This window comes from Podarcis cretensis (genome assembly GCF_951804945.1).
Source record: "Podarcis cretensis genome assembly, chromosome: 3".
NCBI classification, from domain to species: Eukaryota; Metazoa; Chordata; class Lepidosauria; order Squamata; family Lacertidae; genus Podarcis; species Podarcis cretensis.
This window is the reverse complement of record NC_137172.1, coordinates 29,659,194-29,684,790: the sequence shown is the minus strand read 5'-3', so window position 1 is coordinate 29,684,790 and position 25,597 is coordinate 29,659,194. Positions and strand designations below refer to the sequence as shown.

Sequence of the window (25,597 nt, the reverse complement as noted above, 5' to 3'; positions counted from 1 at the left end):
ATATGTTTTACACCTTATTGAGGGAGGAAAGGAATTAGAGACTCTTCTGAGTGTCTCCTTGCCAACTCAGATAACATTGAAGGCCTGAGAAAAGGGCCTTGTGGGGATAGTTCTGCAATTATGGAATGACCAGATCATATACATACTGCTGATACATGCTTTTATGTTACTGCCATTGGTTTAATACAGCCTTTCTCCAAACTGGTGCTTCCCAGATGTTGCTGGACTTCAACTCCTGTCAGCCTCAGGCAGCATGGTCAATTGTCAGGGATGATGGGAAATGCCGTCCAAAACATGTGGAAGGGCCCAGCTTGAGGAATGCTGGTTTAATAAATGCTGCTGCTGTTTTAATGTGTGGACTTGCTTTTTTAATTTTTTATTTAATTTGCAGCTGCTCTTCAGGCTCTACATATATAAATAAATTTATAGGTAGATGCTTATGTTTAATAGCAGCTCTGTGTTTCTTGAAATATACAGCGCCATCTTCAAAAGTTATTTCTTCTCTGTTAAAGTACCTCCCCCCCCAAAATGGAGCAGTACGTAGTTTCAATGTCTCAAAGCAAACTACCTATGTGCCCCCATCAAACTTTGTTCCACAGAACCTTATTCTCTTCTTCTGCAGTTGATTCCTTATATTTTCAAATTGGATGTTGACAAAAACCAATACGTTTTGTAAATCAAACCGTGTTTAATTCATTGACCAGAGCAACATGCCTTTAAAAAAGAAGCTGCCTTCTTAACAGGAGCCGTAATCAGAAATACATTTCACTCCTTCAGTCCCTGGGCCTCAGATGTTCTTCCAATGTTCAGTGAGACTTACAGGTGATTAGTATCTCTCGGTGTCAGGCTGCAAGCCAAAAAAAAAAAAGAAAAAAAAAAGCCCAGTTGACATTCCTCAGCTGCCAAAGAAATAAAAGAAAGATGTAGCAAGCAAACAGCATTGTTTGGTTAGCGAGTGGCTACCTCTCATCCCAAGCTGTGACAAATGTTGAAAATCATAGAAACGAGAGGCCGCAATATTGGCTGAAATGTCAGATAGATTAAACGAAAACAGGTTGATTTTTAGCCATGAGAGAAAACCCCAATCAGGTATGTAAGGAGTAGCGGGGAGAAAGGGAGAGAGAAAGAGTTTCAAATATAAACCTCGAAACTGACAAGTGTGCTGTCAAAAGTTACTCACTAGAGACAATCAGGGCCTGAAACAAATCTAACCAGTGTTCTGGAACTGAATGAGTCGGTGGGGAACTCAAATATGGACACAGTGTCAAAAAGTACAAACGTAATTTTTTCCCCCTTTGCCTCATGTAGCTCCTAGCAGCATTTCATTTCTGAAGGCCCACGAGGCCAACACTTTGCTGAAGCTAAGCAAGTCGGGGGTCTGTTCAGTGCCTGGATGGGTGAGTGCCTGGGAGCCATGCCTATGAGTTCCAGAAAGGTGAGGTATTAAGGTAAGAGAATTAATAAACTGTAAATCACAACAGAAACAATGGAAATGTCTACAGCTTGATCATCAGTATTTAAGTTACAATTTCCAAGGCCACTATTTTCTTCCATCACTTACAGGTTTTGCTTGCCAGGGCCGGCCCACCCATAAGGCATCATGAGGCAACTGCCTCAGGTGGCAGCAGATCACGATACCGATCTTTCTTCCTCCCCTTGTTCTTACTGTAGATATTCTCTTGCCCCTCCTTCCCTGGCATGAAGAGGGGGAACCATTTTGGGGTCTGCCTCAGGTGCCAAAATGTCTTGGGCCAGCCCTCTTGCTAGCAGTTCCAACTGCTTGACAAAGGAAGAAGTGTTCAAGTTAATCACATGTTCCTACTCCAGCAAACCACCAGAGAGTGGCAGGGAAATCGCAAGGAGTTTCTTGGCTATTTGGAGCATTCTGCATTAGGAAAGGAGTCAGCACCCAGGAAATGTGAAAGCTAAGGAGCTTGCTGTAGGGTGTTCCCAGAATTAAGTAGTACTAACTGAGGGCATTTCCTTGCATTATATATGATTACGGCAAGGAATTTGGTCACTGTGAGATAATTCCTCTGTACAGCAGCCACAAGGCAGAAGATATTCTGTAGAAACCCCACAGAGGGCCACCAATTGGGGCCACTGGAAAATTGGGAGTTCAGGCACAGCCCTTCTGTATGCAGGATAGAGGTGTGTGTGTGTGTGTGTGTGTGTGTGTGTGTGTGTGTGTGTGTAAAAGCTAAGCTTTTGTACAAACGTAAAATTAACATGCATTGCCCTGCCTGTGTTTGCATCTGGTCCCAGCCACATTTGGCATATGGCCCTCAAATGGTTGCCTAACAGGAATGTGGCCCCCAGGTTGAAAAGGATTCTCCATCCCCACTCTAGAGCTTCCCTTGATGCTTTGCTTGTGCTCCCTCCATTGGGAATATCGTAGTTTGGATTACTTCCTTCGATTCCTTGCAAGAGCATCATACTGATTGCTCAGAGCCACAAAGCAAAGTTGTTCAGCTTTTCTGTGGAATACCCTTGAATAGAACATGAATAGGACACACACACACACCCTTGGCTACACCCATGCTCAGAACAAAACCACAATGTACACAAAGTCTTGGGGCATGTGCAGAGTTACAGCTGAATCAAGCAACAAGTGCACAAAGAAGGAGTGATAGCAAAAACTGTGGCTACGAATAGCTGGAAAGAATTCGTTGTTGGGCTACTTCTGGATGTTTTGGAATTAATACAAACCACATTATAATTATGACAGTATTTGCTTATGGGGGAGTCTAAATGCAGCCTCCTAAGGCTATAGCAAGCAGAAGCCTAGGCAAACCCAAGACCAGATTTATTTATACTATAATATAAATAAATAAAAACTTATTGGTTCATTTATGATGGCAATCCACAGCAAACAACACCTGGAAAAAATGATTTGGGACATGTAAAACATGTGTGGAACTAAAAGTAATGATGGCGCTTGACACAAGGGTTGATGCAAAGAGACAAAGAAATTTGGGGATGTGGCCGTAGAGTGATAAAACCGTGGAAAAAAGCAGAGGTCAAGGAACCATCAATCTATCTATCTATCTAGTTACGTGGTCTCAGGGGCTGACATAATGATGAACAAGATGAAATGCAGCACCCTTGGGACCCCTCTCCCCCTCCTGCTTTGACATCTTTCCCATCAAGGTTTTGTACCTCTGTTTTAGCTACAGCCTCTCTGTGCTCCTTATGTATTTCACACCCACATTTGCAACGTACATGCTTTCCTTTGAAACTTACAATCTATGTGCTAGAATGCATATATATTTATTATTATTATTATTATTATTATTATTATTATTATTATTATCATCATCATCATCATCATCATTATCATTATTATTTGAATTTATATACCCATAGGTCTCAGGGCGATTTGCGGAATAAAATAAAAATATAAAGCCACATAATCAAAATAAATACAACAACCCAACAAACCCCAAAACCACACTTTAAAAGGGCATAGGATCCTCACAACATTTAAAGTAAGACAATTAACAAACCTGGACAAGAGCCACTTATTGGAATATCTGACAGATGGACAGATGAATAAATAGGTAGATACATTCAAACACCTATACTTGCTGAACTTATAAAATGTAATGATCCAAACTCTCTTTCTGCCCACTTATGCTCACAATCTTCTCCCAGGCCATCAATCACAACAGACTCCAAAACTTCGGGGGGGGGGCACCAGGTTGGGGAAAGGCCAAGGTAGCAACTTCCAGACAACTTATTCATTAAACATTTGTCCTCATTGTTTGTTTGCAGCCAAAACAGCCCAATTCCTATTCGGTAAATGGAAGCAACTTGCTCTTTTCCCCATGCTGTGTTTAGTGCGTGCGATTTTATTCATTGGGCGCCCGAGAAGAGTAATAAGGAGAGGGAACCGAAGCCTTGTCACCAGCCACTACGGGGCAGCAAACAACCGTGTGGCAACGAAACTAGGGTTTATCAACATACCTTCCAACATTTTTACCTTTGGATCTAGGTCATGAATATGTGCCTCAGAACACCAGAGGCAGAAACAACAGGGAGAAGGAGCGGTGGCGGCAGTGTTGCACTTCTCCTTTGCTCTTCAGTACCACCAGCCCACAGTTCCACTCCCGGGTCAGGCCTGAGATGGGGGTGGAAGCAGTGGAGAGCCACCACCACTCCTCTCCTCACTGGGCATGCAAGGGAGGTGAGGACAACCCCTGCAGGGAGAGCATCTTCACAGCTCTCCAGCCGCTGTTACAAGCTACTGAAGGGAGGCCTGCAGTGGCAGCCACGGGGAGGTTCAGCCAGCCAGCTCATGCTCCACTCGAAGCTCGGCAGTGGCAGTGCTGGAAGGGGAAAGCGGGAAATTTCTGGATCCAAACAGAAGCTGGGAATAGTTCTATGAATCTGAGAGTGTCGCTCTTAAAATGGGGCAGTTGGAGGGTATGCATCTGCAAAGCTGCAGGGTGGTTTTCTTCAGCCTCGGGTCCCCATATGTTGTTGGACTACCACTCCTATCTTGCTTGACCATCAGCTAAGCTGCCTGGGAATGATCTGTGGGCCAGCAATATCTGAAGACCCAAGGTTGAAGAGCACTCCTCTGGGGTGTGGATTACTTTTGCAAGCTCAGGGCTAGACTTCAGTCGCTGTGGTTCGGTGACAGTAGCAGCCCATCAGGACTTGGGGCCAATGCACTAAACCACAGGGAGGAGAGAAAGTTACTTTAGCTGTGGGACAATCAGCAGGCAAAGGAATCCCAAGATCCATTGCATAGCATAGGGGAGGTGGGATTTTTGTGTGATGTCTTGCCTAAGGGAGCCTCAGGGTTTGCTAGATTATACTGGATATTTAGCTCCAATATTTTGCAGATTGTGAGTATTCTCAAGGACATAACGAAATAATTGAGTGATTCACCATATTAGGTGAATGGCCTAGAAACAAATTATACATACTTAGTAATGTATCCAAAATATTTTTTTAAACGGTGGAGGGTTGCTTTTTTTAATCGATTGCATATCCTTGTATTTATACATTCCATATTGCATCTATATGCTAACATTTTTATTTCCAATTTGGAAAGATGAGCTTCAGAGTTTTGCTCTCGCTTGCCAGCTCTGGGAAGATACTTAAGAGGGCCACTTAAACATTAAGCATATGTTGAAATCCATTACTCTCCGGCAAAGCACTAATGCACATGTTTAACTTTAAGCGTGTCTTAAATCCCCATTGACTTCCAATGTGCATTTTCTAAATTGGGGCTTTTAGGAAGTGGAAAGGGGCTTCTGAGTGATTGTGACCATCTCGATGTAGCTCCTAATGGACAGTTATAAGTGCTGGTGCCCTAGAACGGATACATCAGAGTTTCAGAAATAAAGGATGTTACAGACATCAGCTGTCCATTCTATTAATTTCAGCAAAGATGTAATGCTATGGAAATGTTGCCTGTGCTAACTTTTATGGGAGTGGAGAGACAGAGACAGAGAGAGAGAGGGAGAGAGAGAGAGAGAAGACTCGTTTAGGTGTGCAGGATGAACACAAAAGGAAGCCATTGGGTCATGCACACAAGCCCCTCTTCAACATCGGGGGCCTAGTGGTGTCCTGGTTTTCGCTGGATGGTGGACTTGGAGTGTGTTTTCTGCCAAAACCTTTAATGCTCAGATCAGTCCAGGGCATAAGCAGGAACAAGACTTGAAGGCACACCAGGTACCTACGCAAGCGAATATTCTGATCCAGCAAGTGAGACACAAACATACTGGGCTCCCGTTATCAAGGAACGGGGTGGCGTGGCAAGTGGGATGTTTCTTTGGACTGAGCAAGCAAATGGGAACTTATTTGGGTGGACTGGGCCTGAGCTGTCTGTTTGCACTGGCCCCGGCATTTCACACCATAAGCAATGGAGGAGGTGAAAGGTAACGGAGATCCTGCTCATATACCTGCCAGAAGGTCCGGCTGGTAGATCCAAAAGAACAGGTCCTTTTCTGCTGTGGCCCTGCATCTATGGAACTTCATCTCCCAAGATACACAGTTTGCCAGTTGCCGCCAACAGGGTTGCATGGACAGGGCTGTGTTGCTCTACTGTCTTCCCAACGCCACACATCCCTGCCAGTTACTAAGTAGGACAGCTGAAGGACCAAGGCGGTGAGAAGGCTGGCATGGTGCGGCCGCAGCTTCAGGAGCATCAAATTAGCTCCGATGTTGCACCTCTCCCTCTCAGTAAGGGGCAGTGACTTTAGAAACACGGGAGAGTCAGGCAGCGTCACCAATGCAGCCCTGGCCAGTTGCTACTGCAGACATTTACTTTTTCTTTATTAATTTATATACCACTCATATGCCAGAAGAGCTTCTAAGTGGTATACAACTGTAAAACCAATGATAAAACCCATGCATATTAGTCTTCTTTGCCTTGTTGTGGCAGGCTGCAAACACATTGTTCTTCAGGCTTGGCCATGACCACAAAATGAAAGATGGCAGGATCTCCAAGGACGTGCTCTACGGGGAGATGGCTTCAGGCGCCAGGCCCATTGGCAGACCAACTCTTCATTACAAAGATTTCTGCAATTGTGACATGAAGGCTGGAAGCATCAATCCTGCCATGTGGGAATCCCTTGCAGACGACCGCACTCAGGTTGTGCACCCATAGCAGTGACCAGAGGAGGAATGACCGCTGGGAGGAGCGCAGAGAGAAGAAATGCCATGGCGCATCTGCAACAGCACAACTGGATGCCTTCATCTGCCCCAGCTGCAACAAAACTTGTCTCTCCTGCATTGGTCTCTACAGCCACAGCAGGCGCTGCAACCTCCCGACAGCTTGACCTCAACCCCAAAGGCACACTCCTCCATTGTCTCCCGAGACAGACAGATGCCAACCAGGCTTTTAGTTAGCACCGTCTATTATGCGGGTACAGCTTTCTGTGATATATTTAAGGGAATTAATGATACAGAATGATCTGCAACGTTTTTGCTGCTGTTTTTATGATAGTGGCGCCGTTGCTTTATACTTTATATGGCCTTTAATCATTTTAAATGTTGCAAGTCACCAAAGGAAAACTTTGTATTTCGAACGGTGGCTAATTAAACTGGTGAAGTTTAAAATAAATTAAAAAGTTGTAGTTGGCAAACCGGCGTCAGAATTGGAATTCCGAGGCGATCTCCATAAATGTATTTTGGAGACAATGTCTTTTCAGAGAGTCCAAATGGCAGGGATTTCTGACAACAGAGTACTATAAGGGTAACAAGCTGTCACATTTCATCTGATGTTTTCTGCATAAGTGATTTTTTCCCATGTTGCCAATAATCACCCAGTTTGTGTGCAGCCATTCTATAAAGCTATTAGTAATCCATGCCCACCATGTGGGCACCCGACCAGCTAAACTCTTCTTCAGATGATTGTACGAAAGGGGGGGGGAGTGTTACATTTCTGTTAATGACTTCCTGCTTTAAAAGCAGCGTTGTCTCTCCAGCAGAGGTGGTGTTTTTCTTTTTTTAAAGGGTTTGAAAACCACTGCCTTAAGTTTACCTTTATCCTGGGATGCAGGAGAAACCCCAGTTAATCTTTTTTAAAGTCTTATTCACTTAATGGAAATGCTTAGGTGCATAATTACATTGAGCAGCTATTGCTATTCCAAAAAGGAGAAGAAAAAATAATAATCTAATGGTATTGTCTCTATAAGCGAATGAGGATTTCAGGAGGGGATGTTGGTGCGACCCCACGTGATCCAGAGAGGTTAATGCAGTTAAAGTTATTTCACAGTCCATTAAGGAGCTTACGGTGACCTCGTGACCTTTGAGCCAACAACACGGAATCCATTATCATCACAATGGAAGTGGCGGTGGTTCGGCTGACTTGACAATGGGCCCGGGAAATCCCAAGTCAGTACTTAGGGTTACCCCCACCCCCTTTCCTTTCCGTTCCTTTCCGTTCCTTTTATTTTTTTTAAAAAAAATTAAAATAAAAAAATAACCAGCCCATGCTCATTTCTTTCTGTTTCTTTGGTACTGCTATTAATATGCCTTCCTGTAATTTGTAACATTAACATTGCTAAAGGTACAGGAAAGGACACCGAAATGAAGATGTCAGAACTGCTGACTTAGTTCAGCGTATGATAATATGGGCTACATATGGAAATGGTCGAGAGATAACTAAAAAGATTGAGATGAAAACAGTAAAGAAACTCCGTAGAAATGATGATAAATTATCGAAGCCTAAAAAAACCTATTTCGGCACATTTTTATTTCTCTCTGTTTTTTAAAGCCCTGTGTTTAAATGCATTCTTGTCGACTGCATCCCAATGTGTGTGTACTTTACTTATGCAAATAGTATTTCTGTTGCTGTATCTTTTGAGTTTTATCGATCAGCAGAATTCTGCATAGGATACCCTTGCAAGCTCAGTCATCTAACACAACCTATTGCTAACCTTTCTTAAAGATGGAGCTTTCTGAAACGTGCTGCCAATCAAACCGAAATTTGTAAGTTGGAAGAAACATTTTAATTAAGGAATTTTAAACACAACATTTCTCTCATGTTTTGTTTTAAAGGATAAACATAGCTATTTGTGCTTGCTTAGAAAATAAAATAACATTCAATTACCCTTTCCTGCATGTTCACTTAGTAACAATAAATCTGTTTGTTAATGCTAATAATAATGGTACTTTTAAAAAAAGGGATTTTTAATAAATGGTCATGAAATTTAATCATCCCAGTAAATTAAATGTAAACTTCTCAAAAATCAGTAAACGCAGGGATATTGAGTAAGCAGAAATATGAGAAAGGGATGTTGATATATGGGGAAATTATAATAATAAAGTATTATAGCAGCATTAAAAATTGTTTTGTAACTAATGTATAATAACGTATTTAATCACTTTAGTTACTGGGGAGTAAGCCTCACTGAACTCAGTCAAATGTATCGCTGAGTAGTCATGTATAGGATTGCAGTATTGATCAACCATATAGGACATCAACACTGCAATGATGCGCATATCTACTCAGAAGTAAACCCAACTGAGTTCAGTGGGTGTTACTCCCAGGTAGGTGTGTATAGGATTGCAAATCAAGGCTTGTATTAATCAAGCTGCATAGTAACTTTTTAAGATAAGACTGTTAGAAGGGATTGCACATGAATATTAACTACTTAATTTGCAGGAAAGTAGCATGATCTCCTATCTTGGTTCAAAAATACATAAATGGTTGGAAAAGTTGTTGTTTGCTACTAAAGTTTTTTTTTTTAAAAGGAGCCAGTGATTGGGTAGCATTTTAAACACACACAGGTCATGAAACTTCTGAGCTAGAAGAAAGCGCTTCTGATCATGCAAGGCAGAGCATCTTATTTTTGTCGATCTTCATACTTCCTGTGACCCCCTCCTGTAACCCCCTCTTGAGGGTTGGTGGACTTCCCTGAACAGTACAGGATGTGGCACAGAGTACTGTAATAGGCAGGCAGACGTAGGGAAACTTGGTGCCCTGCATTGCACAGTATTGCCACTGGACCCTGAAGTTCAGTTGCAAGAATTCTCTGTGGAATGTTTATAGGAGGGCTCCAAACTCTGCACTGCGTTGTGCTGTGCTGTGTGCCCCCCACAATGCAAGCTTTTGCAAATAGAAGAGGCAAGCAGTTTTTGCAAAGTCCCCCTTTTGTCTGCAGCCCTGTGCGCTGTCTTGTAGGGGAAGGGCGGTAGCTCAAGAGGTAGACTGGATCCACTTTGCATGCTGAAGGTTCAATCCCTTGTGTGGCGTTTGCCCATTCGTTTAGAGCCTGTCTGTACAGGGGAAAAGAAAGGGTTAACAATGGAGACCAATAGGAAAGCTGGAGGGGGAGCCTAGATGTGTATAAAAGGGCTTAGCCCGAGGTTTGTTTGAGTTGTTGGTGGGTAGTTGGTTGGTTGTAGTGGGTTGGCTGGTTGGGAAAGGCAATTGGAGAAGCAGTTGGCAGGCAGTTGGAAACAGAGAGACAGGGCAGTGGGTTCTTGAGTGAGGGGAGGTAGAAGAGACAGAGAGAGGAAAATAAGACTAAGAAAGTAAAGAGTAACAACATTTGGAATGCCGTAAAAGTTCGGTTGTGACTGAAGTAAAATACCCTCTTCTTTATTAACTTGAGAATCTGACTGAGATTGAAGTGATTTTACCTGGTTGGTGGCAGTAGATTAGTGGTGTACGGGTCAGTAGTCCGTGAGATGACCAGGGGCTCTATACGAATGCCACACCTTGCGTCTCCAGTGAGTTCTGAGAATGTTCACCGTTAGAAATCCTGGAGAGCGGCAGCCAGTCGGCGTAAACAACACTGAGCGAGACGGATCAGTGGTCTGACTCAGCAGCTTTCTATATTCCTCCAACACCACTACCAAAAGCCAAACCAACTGTCTGGACCAAGTCTTGGGGGCCATGGGGAGCTGTCTGCCCGTTGCACTGCTCACAGAAGCATCCACTGGGTGTAAGAACTTTCTGTAAGTGGAGGGGCACAACTGGATATAATCTGTTTGATTTGAAGGCAGAATCCCTAATACACAGAGGTCTAGCTGTGCATAAAAAAAACTATTGCCTACACATCAGGGCTATTTCCACAAGTGCAGGAGGGTGTAGCACAAGGAATAATTTTCTGTATTCAGCACCAAGCAAACAGGAGATTGAATCCAGGCAACTACCACATGCCAGTCCTATTCCTCCCTCCTCTAGAAGGGTTAAGCCACCATTTGGGAAGGAGGGGTGATGGTGGCTTATAGGTAATGTCTGAAGAGGGTCCCACCCCTCTTCATCATTCTCATTAACCTCAGACGTGGAGAGTGATCTCCTCAAGTAATGAATCTCCTGTATTTGCAGAGGATCACTATACATTTTAAAGCCTCCCCAACTATGGGGAGTATGGGGAGGGAGTATGGGGAGCCTCCACAAGACCTGAAGACTCTCCAGTCAATCCACCAGGTCACCCTCCAACTCATGTCGCAAGAATGGTGATGAAGGGGCAGAGCAAGCACACTAATACCCTGTACATGCTAACTTAACCCTTGCAGATTAGAGGGGGCTCTGGTAATTAGGCAATAAAAAATTGTCTACTCATTTATACCAGAGGTGGGGGACCTGTAGCCCTCCAGATGTTGGGGTCCAATTCCCATCAGCCCAGCCAGCATGACCAATGGTAAGGGATGCTGGGAGCTGTCATTCAAAACATCTGGTGAGCCACAGGTTCCCCAGCCCTGATTTTTACCTACATCTATTATATATACTTCAAAATATATCATTCAAACTACAGTCTGTGCTGGCTTCCCAGCCAGCATCAAATTCTACAGTTTGACCGTGGATGCACAAACCACATGTGTGAAAGCAGCTTAGCCCTAGCTGGCCTGCTCCCTACCAGAGGTATGTTCTGTGTTTTGTCATGTTTTCACCATGGATTGGTGCTCTATTTATTACACGTGTGGGGAACCTTTGCCCCCCCCATGTTGCTGAACTACAACTCCCATCAGCCACAGCAAGTACAGCCAATTGCCAAGGATAATGGGAGTTGTAGTTTATCAACATCTGGAAGGTCAAAGATTTCCCACACCTGATTTATTAGGTGATTCGTGGAACTTCTAATTGTGCATTTTATGTCTTTTAAGTATATGATGTGTCTAAGTTATTAAATCATTTTGGCAAATGTATTTCTTATTTAACAAAAAAATATGTGTGATAGAAGGGAGCATGGCTCCAGAGTGAGCTGTACATGCATCCTCTTGTGTGGAATCTGTTTTACATAAATGTGTGGCTGAGAGATGTTGTCTTTTGTATGTGACAGAGTTGCTGTTTTCGAACAATATGTTTACGAGAAGGTTGAATCTGTGTTCCCTGGAATGAAAGTATCAAATGTAGCAAGGTTGCACATAGCATCCTTGAGTGATCTAGGAGTTTTTAAAAATATATATATATTAAAAGCTGTTCAAGCCTTGATTTTAAGATTTTTGTGACAGCAAAATTGCCACTGTCAACATAAAGGCAAAATATAAACCTGAAAGGAGCGGCAGGGGTGCGGTGGGAGACAACTCCACAGCAAGTCTCGGCTTTCAGTGGCCAAAAATAAACCAGTTCTTGGCTGAAAGACATAAGTGCTATTGTGAAATTGATATCCCTTCTTGGCTTATTCCCAGACAATATGTTGCCTTTCTGGGGGCTGATCAATATGATTGATGTGATGTGTGAAATTCAGGAGGGAGCTCCCCTTTAATCAAGCCCACTGTCCTCGACAGATAGGCAGCTGCGGACTAACATGTTCTTCAAACTGTCTCCTCCCCGCTGCCCAAACGGAGGGGAAAAGGAAGAGCAAACTGCAAAAAGGGAACATGAGATGGCAGCAAGCGCGCAGTGCATTGGAGAAATCTGTGCACACACACACCCCACCGCTCCAAGTGTCATAAACAAGCCACAAAAGATGGTCATTTCAGGCTACTTCGAAGGGACGGTGATGAAGTTGTTCCTATCTGCTTAGCAACTCAGCTTGGGAATCTGGCTGCTTTCCGAGAGCTTCCGCCCTCTCTTTCTCTGTTATAATATTGATTTGCTACTGGTATCCAATTTTTTTGGCTTGCGCAAAGATGAAATAAGTCGAGCTAAAAATATCAGAGGAAGGTTGCAACACTTTACTCTTTTAGACATGATGCAATTATCTGTGCAAAGAATTTTAAGTACCAGCTCTCCCTGGCAAGAAAACATTCCTGGGTCGCGAGCCTATACGTTTTCCCTACACTTATACAACAGAAGAGGCGCTGCTTGTGTTGAACGGCAGCGCTTTTGAAAGGAAAGGGGAAAGATAGGGATTGTGTTCTTTCAAAACGAAGCAGCAATTAAATTGTTAATGCTTTCCCCCTAGATGGTGTTACAAATTAAACCGATTACGTTGAATCGATTAACATTACAGGAGGGCCTTCCTTTTTAATAATAATTTTTAAAAGGTTTCCCATGGTTGTTTCAGAGGTACGAACCTCATTTTGTTAACCTTTCCATGTGTTGCAAGATTCACCGATCACCACCTGGTGCCAGATTGCCGACTAATTATGTCATAAGCAATCTCCTAACCATGTGTAGTTAGCTCTGCCTGGAAAAGATAGAGCACCTTAAATGGCTGAATACTTTTCTCAGAGGAGCATTTTGAACCATCGACAGACAACTAAAGAGAACAACGAAGAGAGCAAGGGCAGGTGAATAACAGTTGGCTCCTCAGATCCCTCGATGGAACGTGTTCTTTTCCCAAGATCTCAGACAGAAGCACCCATCAGGAATCTCAGCTAGAGTTCCAATAGCAGAGCATCCTTTGAGCCTGGTTTCAACAATGGAAAGGTGCATACAATTAAAGCTATGTATGTATGTATGTATGTATGTATGTGTGTGTGTGTGTATGTGTGTATGTATGTATGTATAAAATTCCCACCAACCCCAGCCAGCATGGTCAATAGCCAGAAATGATGGGAGTTGTAGTCCAACAACTTCTGGGGAGCCACATGTTCGCCATCTCTTCCCTGTAAGCACTAGCAGTTTCGTCAGAGGCAAGGACACCAAAAAAATAACAGGGGCTATGCATGGAAGTGAGAGCTGGACCATAAAGAAGGCTGATCGCTGAAGAATTGATACTTTTGAATTATGGTGCTGGAGGAGACTCTTGAGAGTCCCATGGACTGCTAGAAGATCAAACCTATCCATTCTGAAGGAAATCAGCCCTGAGTGCTCACTGGAAGGACAGATCGTGAAGCTGAGGCTCCAATACTTTGGCCACCTCCTGAGAAGAGAAGACTCCCTGGAAAAGACCCTGATGCTGGGAAAGATGGAGGGCACAAGGAGAAGGGGACGACAGAGGACAAGATAGTGTTCTCGAAGCTACCAGCATGAGTTTGACCAAACTGCGGGAGGCAGTGGAAGACAGGACGACTAAACAACAACAACATGTAAATTCTCAGTTTACTCCGAACCTCTGCTGGTTGTAGGTATGACCCAACCTGAACTTTGCCTGTAGATTTCTCTTTGCTTCTTTTGGAGCTGTCCATGGTACTGCTTCCTTGCTGACCAGACTCTCAGTTGCTTCTTAGTACAGCACCAGTGAGGGGTCAATTTCCTTCACCAGACCTGATGGCAACCAGCTATGGCACATTCAATTTTGTCCTCCAAGAGATTAGAACGTCATGGGGGGTGCTCCAGAGGAATGACCCTCCCTCTATGCTAGCATATGTTGCCTGAGGCACTTTCTTCGCTCTGTTTCGTACCCTCCTCACGTTCCATTTTGTTTATTCCTGGACGTTTTCCTATTGCTCATAATGGCTTCTGACTCTCCCATCTTATTCCCAACAGCCATTTATTGCATGCTGCCATTCATACCTACTCACAAATCCATAATAATTCCACTGAAATGTGTGTATGATACCAGTTTTTTAAAGACTTTTCAAAGGCCAGGCCTTGCCTCCTAAAGCAGATGGGCAATCAAACCTGGATAAAGAGGCTTGTTTCCTTCAATCAAAGGAGCAGAAATAATGAATTTCACTGAAAACTGTGTTGTCCAATGGGGAAGAAAATTACTAACTTTCTTTTGCAGAGGTGAGCTACAACTTGCAACTGTTTTACTCCCAGAAACCATGCAGCCCAACATGATAAGAGGAAGTATTGCAAAGTAATTAAACATTTCAAATGAGAATCAGTTCAGCAAGCCACATATGGAGTGAGTCGACACACCCACACTTACAGTGATTGTATACTAATAATAGTGGCACTGGTGGTTGTGTTAATGATCACTGTTTGGAGATAGCTGTGGAGGATGAGTATCCCATTAAATGCAGGTTCACTAAAGTCAAGCACAAGGATTTCACATGCTGAGAGGAGTTGGGCCACTTTGGCGTGTACTGCAGATAATGTCTAAAGCACAAAGGCTGCCAAAATCTTATTTGTCCTTCAGATGAAGTCCATATTGACTGTCTAAAAAAAAACCTACCCAGCAACCCACCCTCTTTGTATGAGCCATTATTTTCAAATTGTTTCCCAACTTATACTGCAGTTGAAAATTGGACAGCTCTTCAATGGTGGCTGCATTTCAATTGATTATCAATACAGTTTTTCAGAATTAAGAATATTGTTCTATTCTTTTCCTTGGCATCATGTTGACTTTGTGTGGTGGTCATTTCAATATTGCTGTACAATTTTGTGTTGGACTCTTTGGCATTAAGATAACGCACGAGAGAATCAATTAGATTTATTATCTCCCCTCGAAGGGTACGGTAGGCGATAAGGCAAACTCTATACATAATGTAGGATTTATTTTCAAGGGCTTCTATGATTACATAGCTGCAGTTATCCAGGTGCAACTTGGAGTGTCACATACAGATGCCTGGAAGTTTCTGTTTAAAACACAACAAAACAGGACTGCATTATAAAGGGTTTCCATGGTGAGTTTGCACGGGCAATTTATACAGGGAAAGGACACCAAGAGGTGAGACTCTTCCAGATGGATGAAAAGGCCTTTGCCATAGATGGTCATCTTTGTATTGTTTTAAAAATCGATTTTCAGGATTTTTGTTTTGTTTTGTAAATCGCCTTGACCCACATACAGAAGGCAATTTGTAAATTGATACATAAGTATTACAATAAAATTTCATTGTAACTCAGGAAGCTGTCTAGTACCATCAGACTGTAAGTCCATCTAGTTCAGTTTTGTCTACATCAGTAGCAATCTCTCCAGAGTTTCAAGCTCTGCCTAGAGATGTCAAGGACTGAAACTCGAACCTTCTACAATCAAAGCAGGTGTTCTACCACTGAGCTACAGTCCCTCTTAGCAGTGCTCCTCCTTGTGGTAGAAGAGAAACAAGATAATAGGAAAGGAACTGTTTGTTTCAAGCAGAAACATCTCACATACTTGTGCCTCTGCGTTGCTTCTGACATGATAAAAGACTTTCCAAAGTCTGGATACTTCTGCACTGAAATGTTATATGGAGTTTTACCACCCATGAGCTGTGCCCAACAGAATGCAGAGCTCCTTTTTGCCAAGTGGAAGCACACTTACAAGAATGAAAAGCTGTAAATGGATTTGCAGTCCATCTCTAACTTGCTGGTTTCTGCTACTTAAGACGCCACTACTGGTTTTGGGTTGCTTCGTAAATGGCAGTTGATGCTTTTGCAGCACTGGATACAATTTTGTGCTTTCCCCTTATTACCGGTAATTACTTATTTATTCAATTTCTGTACTCCCCTTCATTGTGAGGATCACAGGGCCATTTACAATATAAAGTGAACTAGGCTAGAGGTGCTCCTCAATATCAGCTTCTGCTGTATTATCATAGCAAGGAGAACCTCCTCAAAGGTTTCCCAAACTTCTAACATTCCCAGTTACAGTGTTCCATCACTTTCCCTTCTGAGAGAATGCCCTACTTCTGGTTTCTTCTTCCTTTTATACTACTACTAGTCATTCTTATTTGGAATAATTTCTGAATTTGGTTTAATGAGTGACTTCGGTTAGAACAAGCCTCAGTTCCCTGTGTTTGGGTGTAACACGGAACTGTGGTTTGCTCATGACATCGTCACAGCCATGTTTGACAGATATATTTCAGACCCAACTCTCTTATCACTAGGCTGCTCTGGCTATGGTTTTAGAACCCAAATTTGAAATAGTGAGTAAAATATGAAACTCATCGCTGGTTACTCATCTGTGAATTAGATTCTTTTGGAAGAAATAGATGCACAACATATGTAGCAGGGAAACAGCCTTCACAAGTCCCAGTTCTGTAAATGAAGCATCAGATATAATGAAAAGCTTGGTTGGAGACATATTTGTCTGTTAATTGTTGTTATAGTTAATATTTTTTAGAAACAGAAATGCTTTTAAAGATAAATACCTCTAATGCATCTATTGATTTCCTTTATTTAAACTATTAATAAACTGACTCAAACAGTCTCTTTTTTTAAAAAAGAGAAGGGAATAAAATAGGATGCAGGTACCCACAAAATGTTTTCTGTGTATTTCCAAGCGGTTTATGTATTAAAACTGGAATTAAAACTGATTGGCTGATAATGAGTGCAGATGCTGACCTTTGGAGAGATTTATTAGTCCTGCAAACGATGAACTGGGCTCCCTGCACCTTGTGACCTTGACAGAGAGATACAGAAATAACCTATGGTATATTTAACCCTTTCTGGGTGCTAAAAATAGATTCTCGGGGGGGAACACGAGCAAGTTTTTAAATAATAGAATTATCAATGAGTTAAATGTTACTGCTAGATCAAAAAGTAAGATTTTGGTGAGGAAAGAGAGTGCTATGATCAGCTGATTCTTCAGCACTATTTTGGAACCTTGCAGATTCCTTTTTTCTGCATGATATACAAGAGAGAGAGAAAAACTTGTGTGCGTGATACGTTTTTGTAAACTCTAAACTATTCAGGTCGACCTATTAATTTTTCTGGAAGAAACATAGCCACCTTTTTGTGATTGTACTAAATTAAGATTTCTCTCCCACCTTACACCAAGAGTTTTTAATATATGAATTAGCTCATTAAAAAAAAACAGTTAATGCCCCACCACAAGAATATTCTATGTCCCTGTTGTAATATTTTGTCATGATCACTTCTGAATCTAGTGGTACCTTGGTTGTCGAATCGGCTCCCAAACACCACACACCCAGAAGTAAGTGTTCCTGTTTGTGAAGCCGAACATTTTTTGGAAGCCGAACATTCTGACGTGGCTTCTGCAGCTTCCAATTGAGTACAGGAAGCTCCTGCAGCAAATTGGAAGCCATGCCTTGGTTTTCTAACAGTTCCAGGAGTCAAACGGACTCCCAGAATGGATTAAGCTCGACAACCAAGGTACCACTGTATTTGCAACATGAGACACTATCCTTTCCCTTGGGAATTCAATTTTCATGGAGGTCCCAGGTCACATTTCTTAAAATAAAATTCCAGGGTGTCATCAGTGCCTAGAAATTCAGTAGGGAACCCCGAATCAGTGATATCAATATATATATATATAAAGAGAGAATTGCAAAGCATTGGCCAGGGTGGGGGAAGTTATTGGCTGCCTCCGCTCTGGCAGGGTTGCACTTCCTGAGGGTTTCGTTGCAAACACAACTGCTGGCTGCAAACACCAACTCATCCTCCTCCCTGAGCTTGGCACTGGCGGCGCTGGAGGGAGGAAACAGGACATTCTGGGATCATATCAGAAGCCAGGCTGTAATTCCAGTAAAACTGGGACACTTGAAGGGTATGCCCTCTTCCTAGAGGCCCGATCTACACACCCAGACAGATGAAGAGAACTAGGTGAGTAGAAGATGCAACTCCTTCTTTCTCCTTCCACTGCTCACTTGCTCAGCATCAGCAAGGAGCAGCAGCAACAGGGCTAGAAGGCGCCAGCTAATAGAAGTGGAGGGCCCTAGTGGGGCATGGCCTTGTCTATTGCCTGATGATGCTCACTACTGGTGCCAGTCCTCAGAAATTGCCTGCAGTGAGCTATTTTTAAGATCTGCAATCAGTGTATTTGACTCAGTGGCACTTACTTCGAAATGAACGTGCAAGTCTCTCATGTAAACATGCCCTGCCAAAGTAAACATAACTGTCAGAGCTATGCCAAAATCTTCTGGAATTGAACATTTGCATTTAGAGCCTAAAGTCTCTCTACCCAAGCTGACCAGGGTGGTCTCCACATTGGCATTAGAATTCCCAAGGCTTATTGTCTTGGATGACTTCAATGATCATATCATGTTCATACCTGGCTGGAACAGTTCAGGTTTTCATAGCCATGGGCCTGTCCCAAATGATTTTTAATTTTTTTAACCCTTTACAAATGCTTTCAAATAAATGAATGAATGAAATAGGACCTGTTCCCATATACTGGGCCTTGTTTGTTTTTCTGGATAGGGAAAAGATGTTCTGAGAGTGTTGGAAGTTGATATGTTTCCCCTTGTCCTGGACAGATCATTGCCTGGTCCGGTTTAGATTCTGGACAACTGTATAAGTGCACAACCCCAGTATTTGAACTGCTGGGCTGGATATCATGTGAATGTTCCTTTATTTCCAAATGAAGCATACAAGTTCGGTCCATCCGGCTAAATCTATTCTGAGAATGCAACAACTGGTTACACGGGCATCTCATAGATAAGAGCAGGGTTGTTTTTGCTCTGCTTTGGGAAGCTCTGTGATCAAGACGGCAATCTGTTTTGTCTGTTGCCTCTGACAGTATCAGAGGGGACCTGGCTCGGCTAGATTGATTGGTACCTCCAGCTTAGCCATTTCCGTGCAGAATGGCTAGGTTTTTTGCCTAATGATGTTACATTTGTCCTGCAGATGATGTAGAGCATGCTACAGAGAATGAACAGCTCGGCTCTGATCGCTCCTTATTTGGCAAGCACTCACATTTCACACCAACCCTCCCCAGCCCCATTAATATTATATATAGATACCCTTGTCACAGATTTACATTCGGTGATCCGAAATCAGGACGGAAAGGGTGAAATGTATGAGGGGGGTAGGGGTGAGGAGGTGAGCTGATTTATTATAGGGAATGTTGAAGAATAAAAAGAAAGTGATCAAATTTATATTAATGCTCTGACCTACATTCTCAAGCACTGTTTCTCTCTCTTTTTTTCTAAACACAAACACACACACACAATGCAGAACTAAAGCTTCCATAGCTATGCCTCCATATGATAGATTTCTTTAGAGCAAGGGTAGACAATGTGGGGGTCCCCAGATATCCGGTAATACTGCTCCCATCATTCCTGACCATTGACTATGGTGGCTGGGGCTGATGTGAGTTGTAGTCCACAACACAACAAAGGCAACACAACACAACAAAGGCTAATCTCTGTTTTAAGAATAAAATCTGCTGCTTTAGCTGTGCCATTTGTTCTTTCCAGTGTTAGCTTCTCCACAACTTAATGAATGCCTTCTTATTTTCATCTCTTTCTCTTATTAAGGTTTGGAAAGGGGGTCAGATCAAGATAAAGCTGGCTGAAAGTTCTCTCTGGCAACACAAGAACGGGCCCTTCTGTGGTGGCTCCCTGTTTGTGGATTGCTCTCCCCAAGGAGTGTCACCTGGTGCCTTCATTACATATCTTTAGGCACCAGGCCAAAAATATTCCTTTTCTCCCAGGCCTTTGGCAAATTAAACCTTTTAATTGTGCTTGTGGGAGGTGGGTTATTGGTTTGTTGTTGTTTTCTGTCTTTCAGTGGTGGTATACAAATTTAGTAAATAGTAGTAGTAGTAGTAGTAGTAGTACTACTACTACTAGTAGTAGTAATAATAATAATAATAATAATAATAATACAGTGGTACCTCGGGTTAAGTACTTAATTTGTTCTGGAGGTCCGTTCTTAACCTGAAACTGTTCTTAACCTGAAGCACTACTTTAGCTAATGGGGCCTCCCGCTGCCGCCGCACCGCCGGAGCACAATTTCTGTTCTCATCCTGAAGCAAAGTTCTTAACCCGAGGTACTATTTCTGGGTTAGCGGAGTCTGTAACCTGAAGCGTATGTAACCCGAGGTACCACTGTAATAATAAAAACAATGGAATATAAGTCCCCCAATACTACAGAAGTCATTAATAAATTGTCCCATTGATATCAATGCAACCTAGACTCAATAGCTTAGTCTGGATCCAACCCAAGTTTGGCACAAAACGCATTCATATTTTCAAATGGTCCTTGAGAACATTGCATCAAGTTCAATCATTGTTGGCAGGGTGGTAGCGTACTTGGTAAAGAGGCATCTCTGCAGCCAATTCACACATTACAATTTTACTGCTAAGATATTTTGAGTGTACACTTTAAGAGGCATAGTGTGATGGCACTAGCATGTATATCATGCACACTGATAAGGTAAAGGTAAAGGTACCCCTGCCCGTACGGGCCAGTCTTGACAGACTCTGGGGTTGTGCGCCCATCTCACTTAAGAGGCCAGGGGCCAGCGCTGTCCGGAGACACTTCCGGGTCACGTGGCCAGCGTGACATCGCTGCTCTGGCGAGCCAGAGCCGCACACGGAAACGCCGTTTACCTTCCCGCTGGTAAGCGGTCCCTATTTATCTACTTGCACCCGGAGGTGCTTTCGAACTGCTAGGTTGGCAGGCGCTGGGACCGAGCAGCGGGAGCGCACCCCGCTGCAGGGATTCGAACCGCCGACCTTTCGATCGGCAAGTCCTAGGCGCTGAGGCTTTAACCCACAGCGCCATCTGCGTCCCATGCACACTGATACTTGGTGGCAAATCCAGATTTGCTATTGTGCAAAGTATTAATGACTCTCGGCCTTCTTTATATAGGCTATTACTCAGCATCTTTCCTTCCTTTTTTCACCAGAGTTTGTTATAAGCTCTCCAAGGTTATGGGCTGCACAAAGCTGTCATATCAGTCTTAGAAGTGAACTGAATCAAAGTTTGAAATTTTACCTGCATTCATCCGTGGTGAACTTATGACGTAAGAAGCTGCCAGAATACTGACTGACTCAGGCCACTGATTCTGCTCTTGTCCCACACCACCACCAATTTCTGGACACTCAGAACTTAATAACTTGAGAGAAAGGCACTATTCACGTGCAAATTAGGACTCATAAACTGAAAATTAAAATAAAGATGCAATATTAAAGGTGCCTGTGGAATGGCTAACTCTATCAAAATGAGTAGGACTTCGGAGGACACATGTTTAGGATCTTAAGTATTAATCTTCTAGTTTAATGTCGATATTTAGTGGCCTGACTGCAGGCAGTGCTGGATGACATGGATTATTTGGTTGCATTTCAATAAAGTTTTAGACCTAGTTATGGAACAGAAACAGCCTTGATTGCTCTGTTGGTTGCATCAGGGAATACAGTAAGTAGAAGGACTACAACCCAGTGAGTTCTCATAGACCTCTTAGCAGCAATTTCGGCCACCAATCATGGCATTTTCTTGGGCCAGTTATCTGGACTGGGCTTAGGAGTCATGGTGATATACAGTGTTTCTGGTCCTTCCTGAGATGTCATCATGAGAGAGCAGCCTTTCTCCCCCCAATGACCATTGGTCTGTGGGGTGTTCAAATTCAAATTCTGAAACTCATGCTATTTAATATCTACGTGGAGCTACTGGGAGGCATAATCTGAAAGCTTGGGCTGAAGTGCCATTGGTATGCAGACATTACTCAATTCTACCTCTGTTTCCTACCAACTCATCTCAGAGAGGCTCCTAAACCAGTGCTTGGAGGCCATTTTCAGATGTATGGGAAGGTGCAATACAAAGCTTAATACAGAGGTGGGGATGTTGGACATGTTGCAAGTGGGGAAACTGGTAAACCCCAGAGAAAGGACTGGTAGCTTGTCCTTCATGAGGTTGCACTTACTCCGAAGGAACAAGTTTGCAGGTTGTAGGTACTGCTGGACACATCGCTCACTGGGGAAGCTCAGATCATGATGCCTTGTAGGAGCTTAGGCTAGTGCACCAACTGCAACCCTATCTAGAGAAGTCAGATCACAACTCAGTTGACTGTGCACTGTCACATCCAGTGCATGCCTTTGGGAATGGCTCTGGTACAAAATGCAGCCACCCTGTTACGTTATTCTTGAGTAACGTAAACTTCGGGTTGCGAAAGTGGCGAACTCGGAAGTATTTTTACGGGTTTCGCCGCTCGCGCATGCACAGAAGCTCTCTATCACGCCACACGTGTGTGCAGAAGCGGCACCTCTGGATACGGATTCTTTGGGGTGCACACAGACCCCTGGAACAAATTAAATTTGTATCCAGAGGGTCCACTGTATTACTGGTAGGGACAAGGCAGCCATAACATGTAACACCCATTATGTATCAGTTGTACTGGTTGAAAGTGTGTTTCTGGGCCCAGATCAAAATGCAGGTTATTGCCTTTAAAGCCCTGAAGGGCTTGGGACCAGGTTACCTAAAGGACCACTTGCACCCATATAATTGTACCCATATCTTGACATCTAGCTCAGAGAACCAGCTGTAACTCATGCCTGTAAAGGTGATTAGCCTGGTCAACATGCAAAACAGGGCCTTCTGGCAGTGGTACCCCTATTATAGTATGCAATTTCTATGGATATTATGCAAGTCCCATCTCTCATGTTTTTTAGAAAAAGCTTTAAAGGCCTATTCTCAAATTATGTTCATCTCTTCCAGTGTTTTTTAGGGGAATTCATGCTCTAACGTACCTGTTTACATATGGAACATGATATTTTAGGATCCTTCAAACCAAGTCAGTGGATACGAAGCAAAGTTGAGAGTAATGAAGCCCAAATATGACAGTGTGTGAACCAAGGTGAATTAATTCATGTCTAGCTGTATATTGATGATAATCAAGAGGTATATCAAGCATGAATTAATATTACCATCAATGCAACAAGCCATGAATGATCCCTTAATGTCTTCCCGCAATTACAAAATTTTCTTACAAAATGCATTTAAATATTATATACATTAATTTAGTTTCAAGGCCCAAAATTATGTCGCACAATATTAATCTCAACCCTCTGTATTCTCTTATAAGCCAGTTGTATCACTTGATTTCTTAAACCTACTTTATAATTACCTTTAATTACCAGTTTATAATAAGTTTATTCTGTTAATTCAAGGTTGTTCATGCCCTGAAGCATAAACCAATAACAGTATCATTTGAACCTGTGACTAATTAGAAATGTGTAGTGCCATTAGGTAACTTGTTAATGGAAATAATTTCATCCTTTAAGTAACCCGCCTACCACTTGCTATACCTATGGATGAAGTTCTGAATGTAAGTTCAGGACAAACACTACCTCTCTGGTACGTAAATATGTGTGTATAAATGATCACAACATCAAAAAGCCGAGGGGAAAACCCATGGGCATGAAGTAAGCTTGCATTGCTTGTTTAAGGAGAAAACTACGAGGGCAAATGAGTATAGTTTCTCCAATAAAGCTTTCCTTCAGTGAGTCATGCTATAGGAGCGTATTAGTCGGTGATCTTGGGAAGATAGGTGAACTAATACCAGTGTACTGGAAGAAGCAAAGATCACCAGTGTTGAAGCAATGATTCTTCAACATCAACTTCGTTGGACTGGACATGTTGTGTGGATGCCTGATGATCATCTTCCAAAGCAACTACTCTATTCCGAACTTAAAAATGGAAAGCGTAATGCTGGTGGTCAACAAAAGAGGTTTAAAGACTGTCTCAAGGCAAATTTTTTGTATAAACAGCAACAATTGGAAACACTCGCCTGCCAGTGCTCCAACTGGAGAACAGCCTTTACCAAAGGTGTCATGGGCTTTGAAGACACTTGAACTCAGGACACAAGGGAGAAACATGCTAAAAGGAAGGCACGCTTGGCAAATCCACATCATGATCAACTCCTACCCGGAAACCAATGTCCCCACTGTGGAAGGACGTGTGGATCCAGAATTGCCTCCACAGTCACTTACGGATTTATTGTTAAAACCGTGTTTATGGAAGACAATCTTACTCGGCTATGAATGATCACCAAAGAGAAAGAGAGCTATAGGATTCTGGAGAGTTCAAAGGAAAAAGCAGAGGAACAGCTAGAAGTATTACCTGACTGAAAAAAAATGTTTAGCTAGCTCAGGAATTGCTTATTGGAGTTACTGAAGCCCAAGGCTAATGCACCTTCTTTGCATACAGAATATTCTGTGTTCAGTCTCCAGCTTCTCCAGTTAAAAGACGTAATTACCTGATTATGGGGAAGGCCTCGACCTGAAAGCCTGGAGAGCTGCTACCCATCAGAATAGTACAGGAACAGGGAACCTTTTTCAGACCGAGGGCCGCATTCTCCCCTGTGCAATCTTCTGAGGGCCACATGCCAGTGGTGAATGGTGAAAGGCAAAAGCAGGCAGAGCAATGAATGAAATTGTTACCTTTCTGCTGTAGGCTAGTTTCTATCTACCCACACTTTTGTGTCCCTCATCCAGACAAGCAAGAGGCATTGCTAGACTCCACGGATACATTGCAGGCAGAAAAAATATTGATAATAATAATAATCAAAAGATCAGTTCAGTTCATCACCTTTGAGCAGACTTTTGCTTTGGCAGGAGGTATAAAAATTATTGTAAATAAGTGTTCAGATGCCCTGCATGCCCTGGTATGAACCAAATCACTATATTTGTGACTGTCACCCCAGTATGATTGTTATAATTATTTAATAAGTCCAGGCACCCCGTCATAGGGAAGCTAAGAGGATGGTGACAAGGGAGAGGGCCTGTTCAGTTGTTGCTCCCCATCTGTGGAATGCTCTCCCCAACAGGGCCTCCCTGGTGCCTTCACTAACATCTTTTTGGCTCCAGGAAAAGACTTATCTTCTTTTCCTCAGGCCCTTGCTTTGTTATTAGTGAACTGCCAAACTGGCCGTTACGCGGGTAGTTCCATTTTCATATTCATTTTTGTGGCATGATGTGTTAATATAAATGTATTAAATATGTTATAAGTCACTTGGAGCCCTTCAGGTAACAAGTGACTAACAAGTATATTAAATTAATACAGTGGTACCTCGGGTTACCTCCTGCCAACCTAGCAGTTTGAAAGCACAAAGTGCAAGTAGATAAATAGGTACTGCTCCAGCGGGAAGGTAAACGGTGTTTCCGTGTGCTGCTCTGGTTTGCCAGAAGCGGCTTAGTCATGCTGGCCACATGACCTGGAAGCTGTCTGTGGACAAACACTGGCTCCCTC

The 25,597-nt window shown here is 42.9% G+C and overlaps 1 long non-coding RNA gene across 1 annotated transcript in view; it reads left to right on the top strand.

The window, feature by feature from the left end:
* Positions 1-7,970: 7,970 nt before the first annotated feature.
* LOC307212100 overlaps positions 7,971-25,597 on the top strand; it is a 35,919-nt gene continuing 18,292 nt past the window's right edge. Inside the window, exon 1 of the long non-coding RNA XR_013836825.1 lies at positions 7,971-8,448. This is a non-coding gene — a long non-coding RNA (uncharacterized lncRNA). The remainder of the gene's footprint in view (positions 8,449-25,597) is intronic.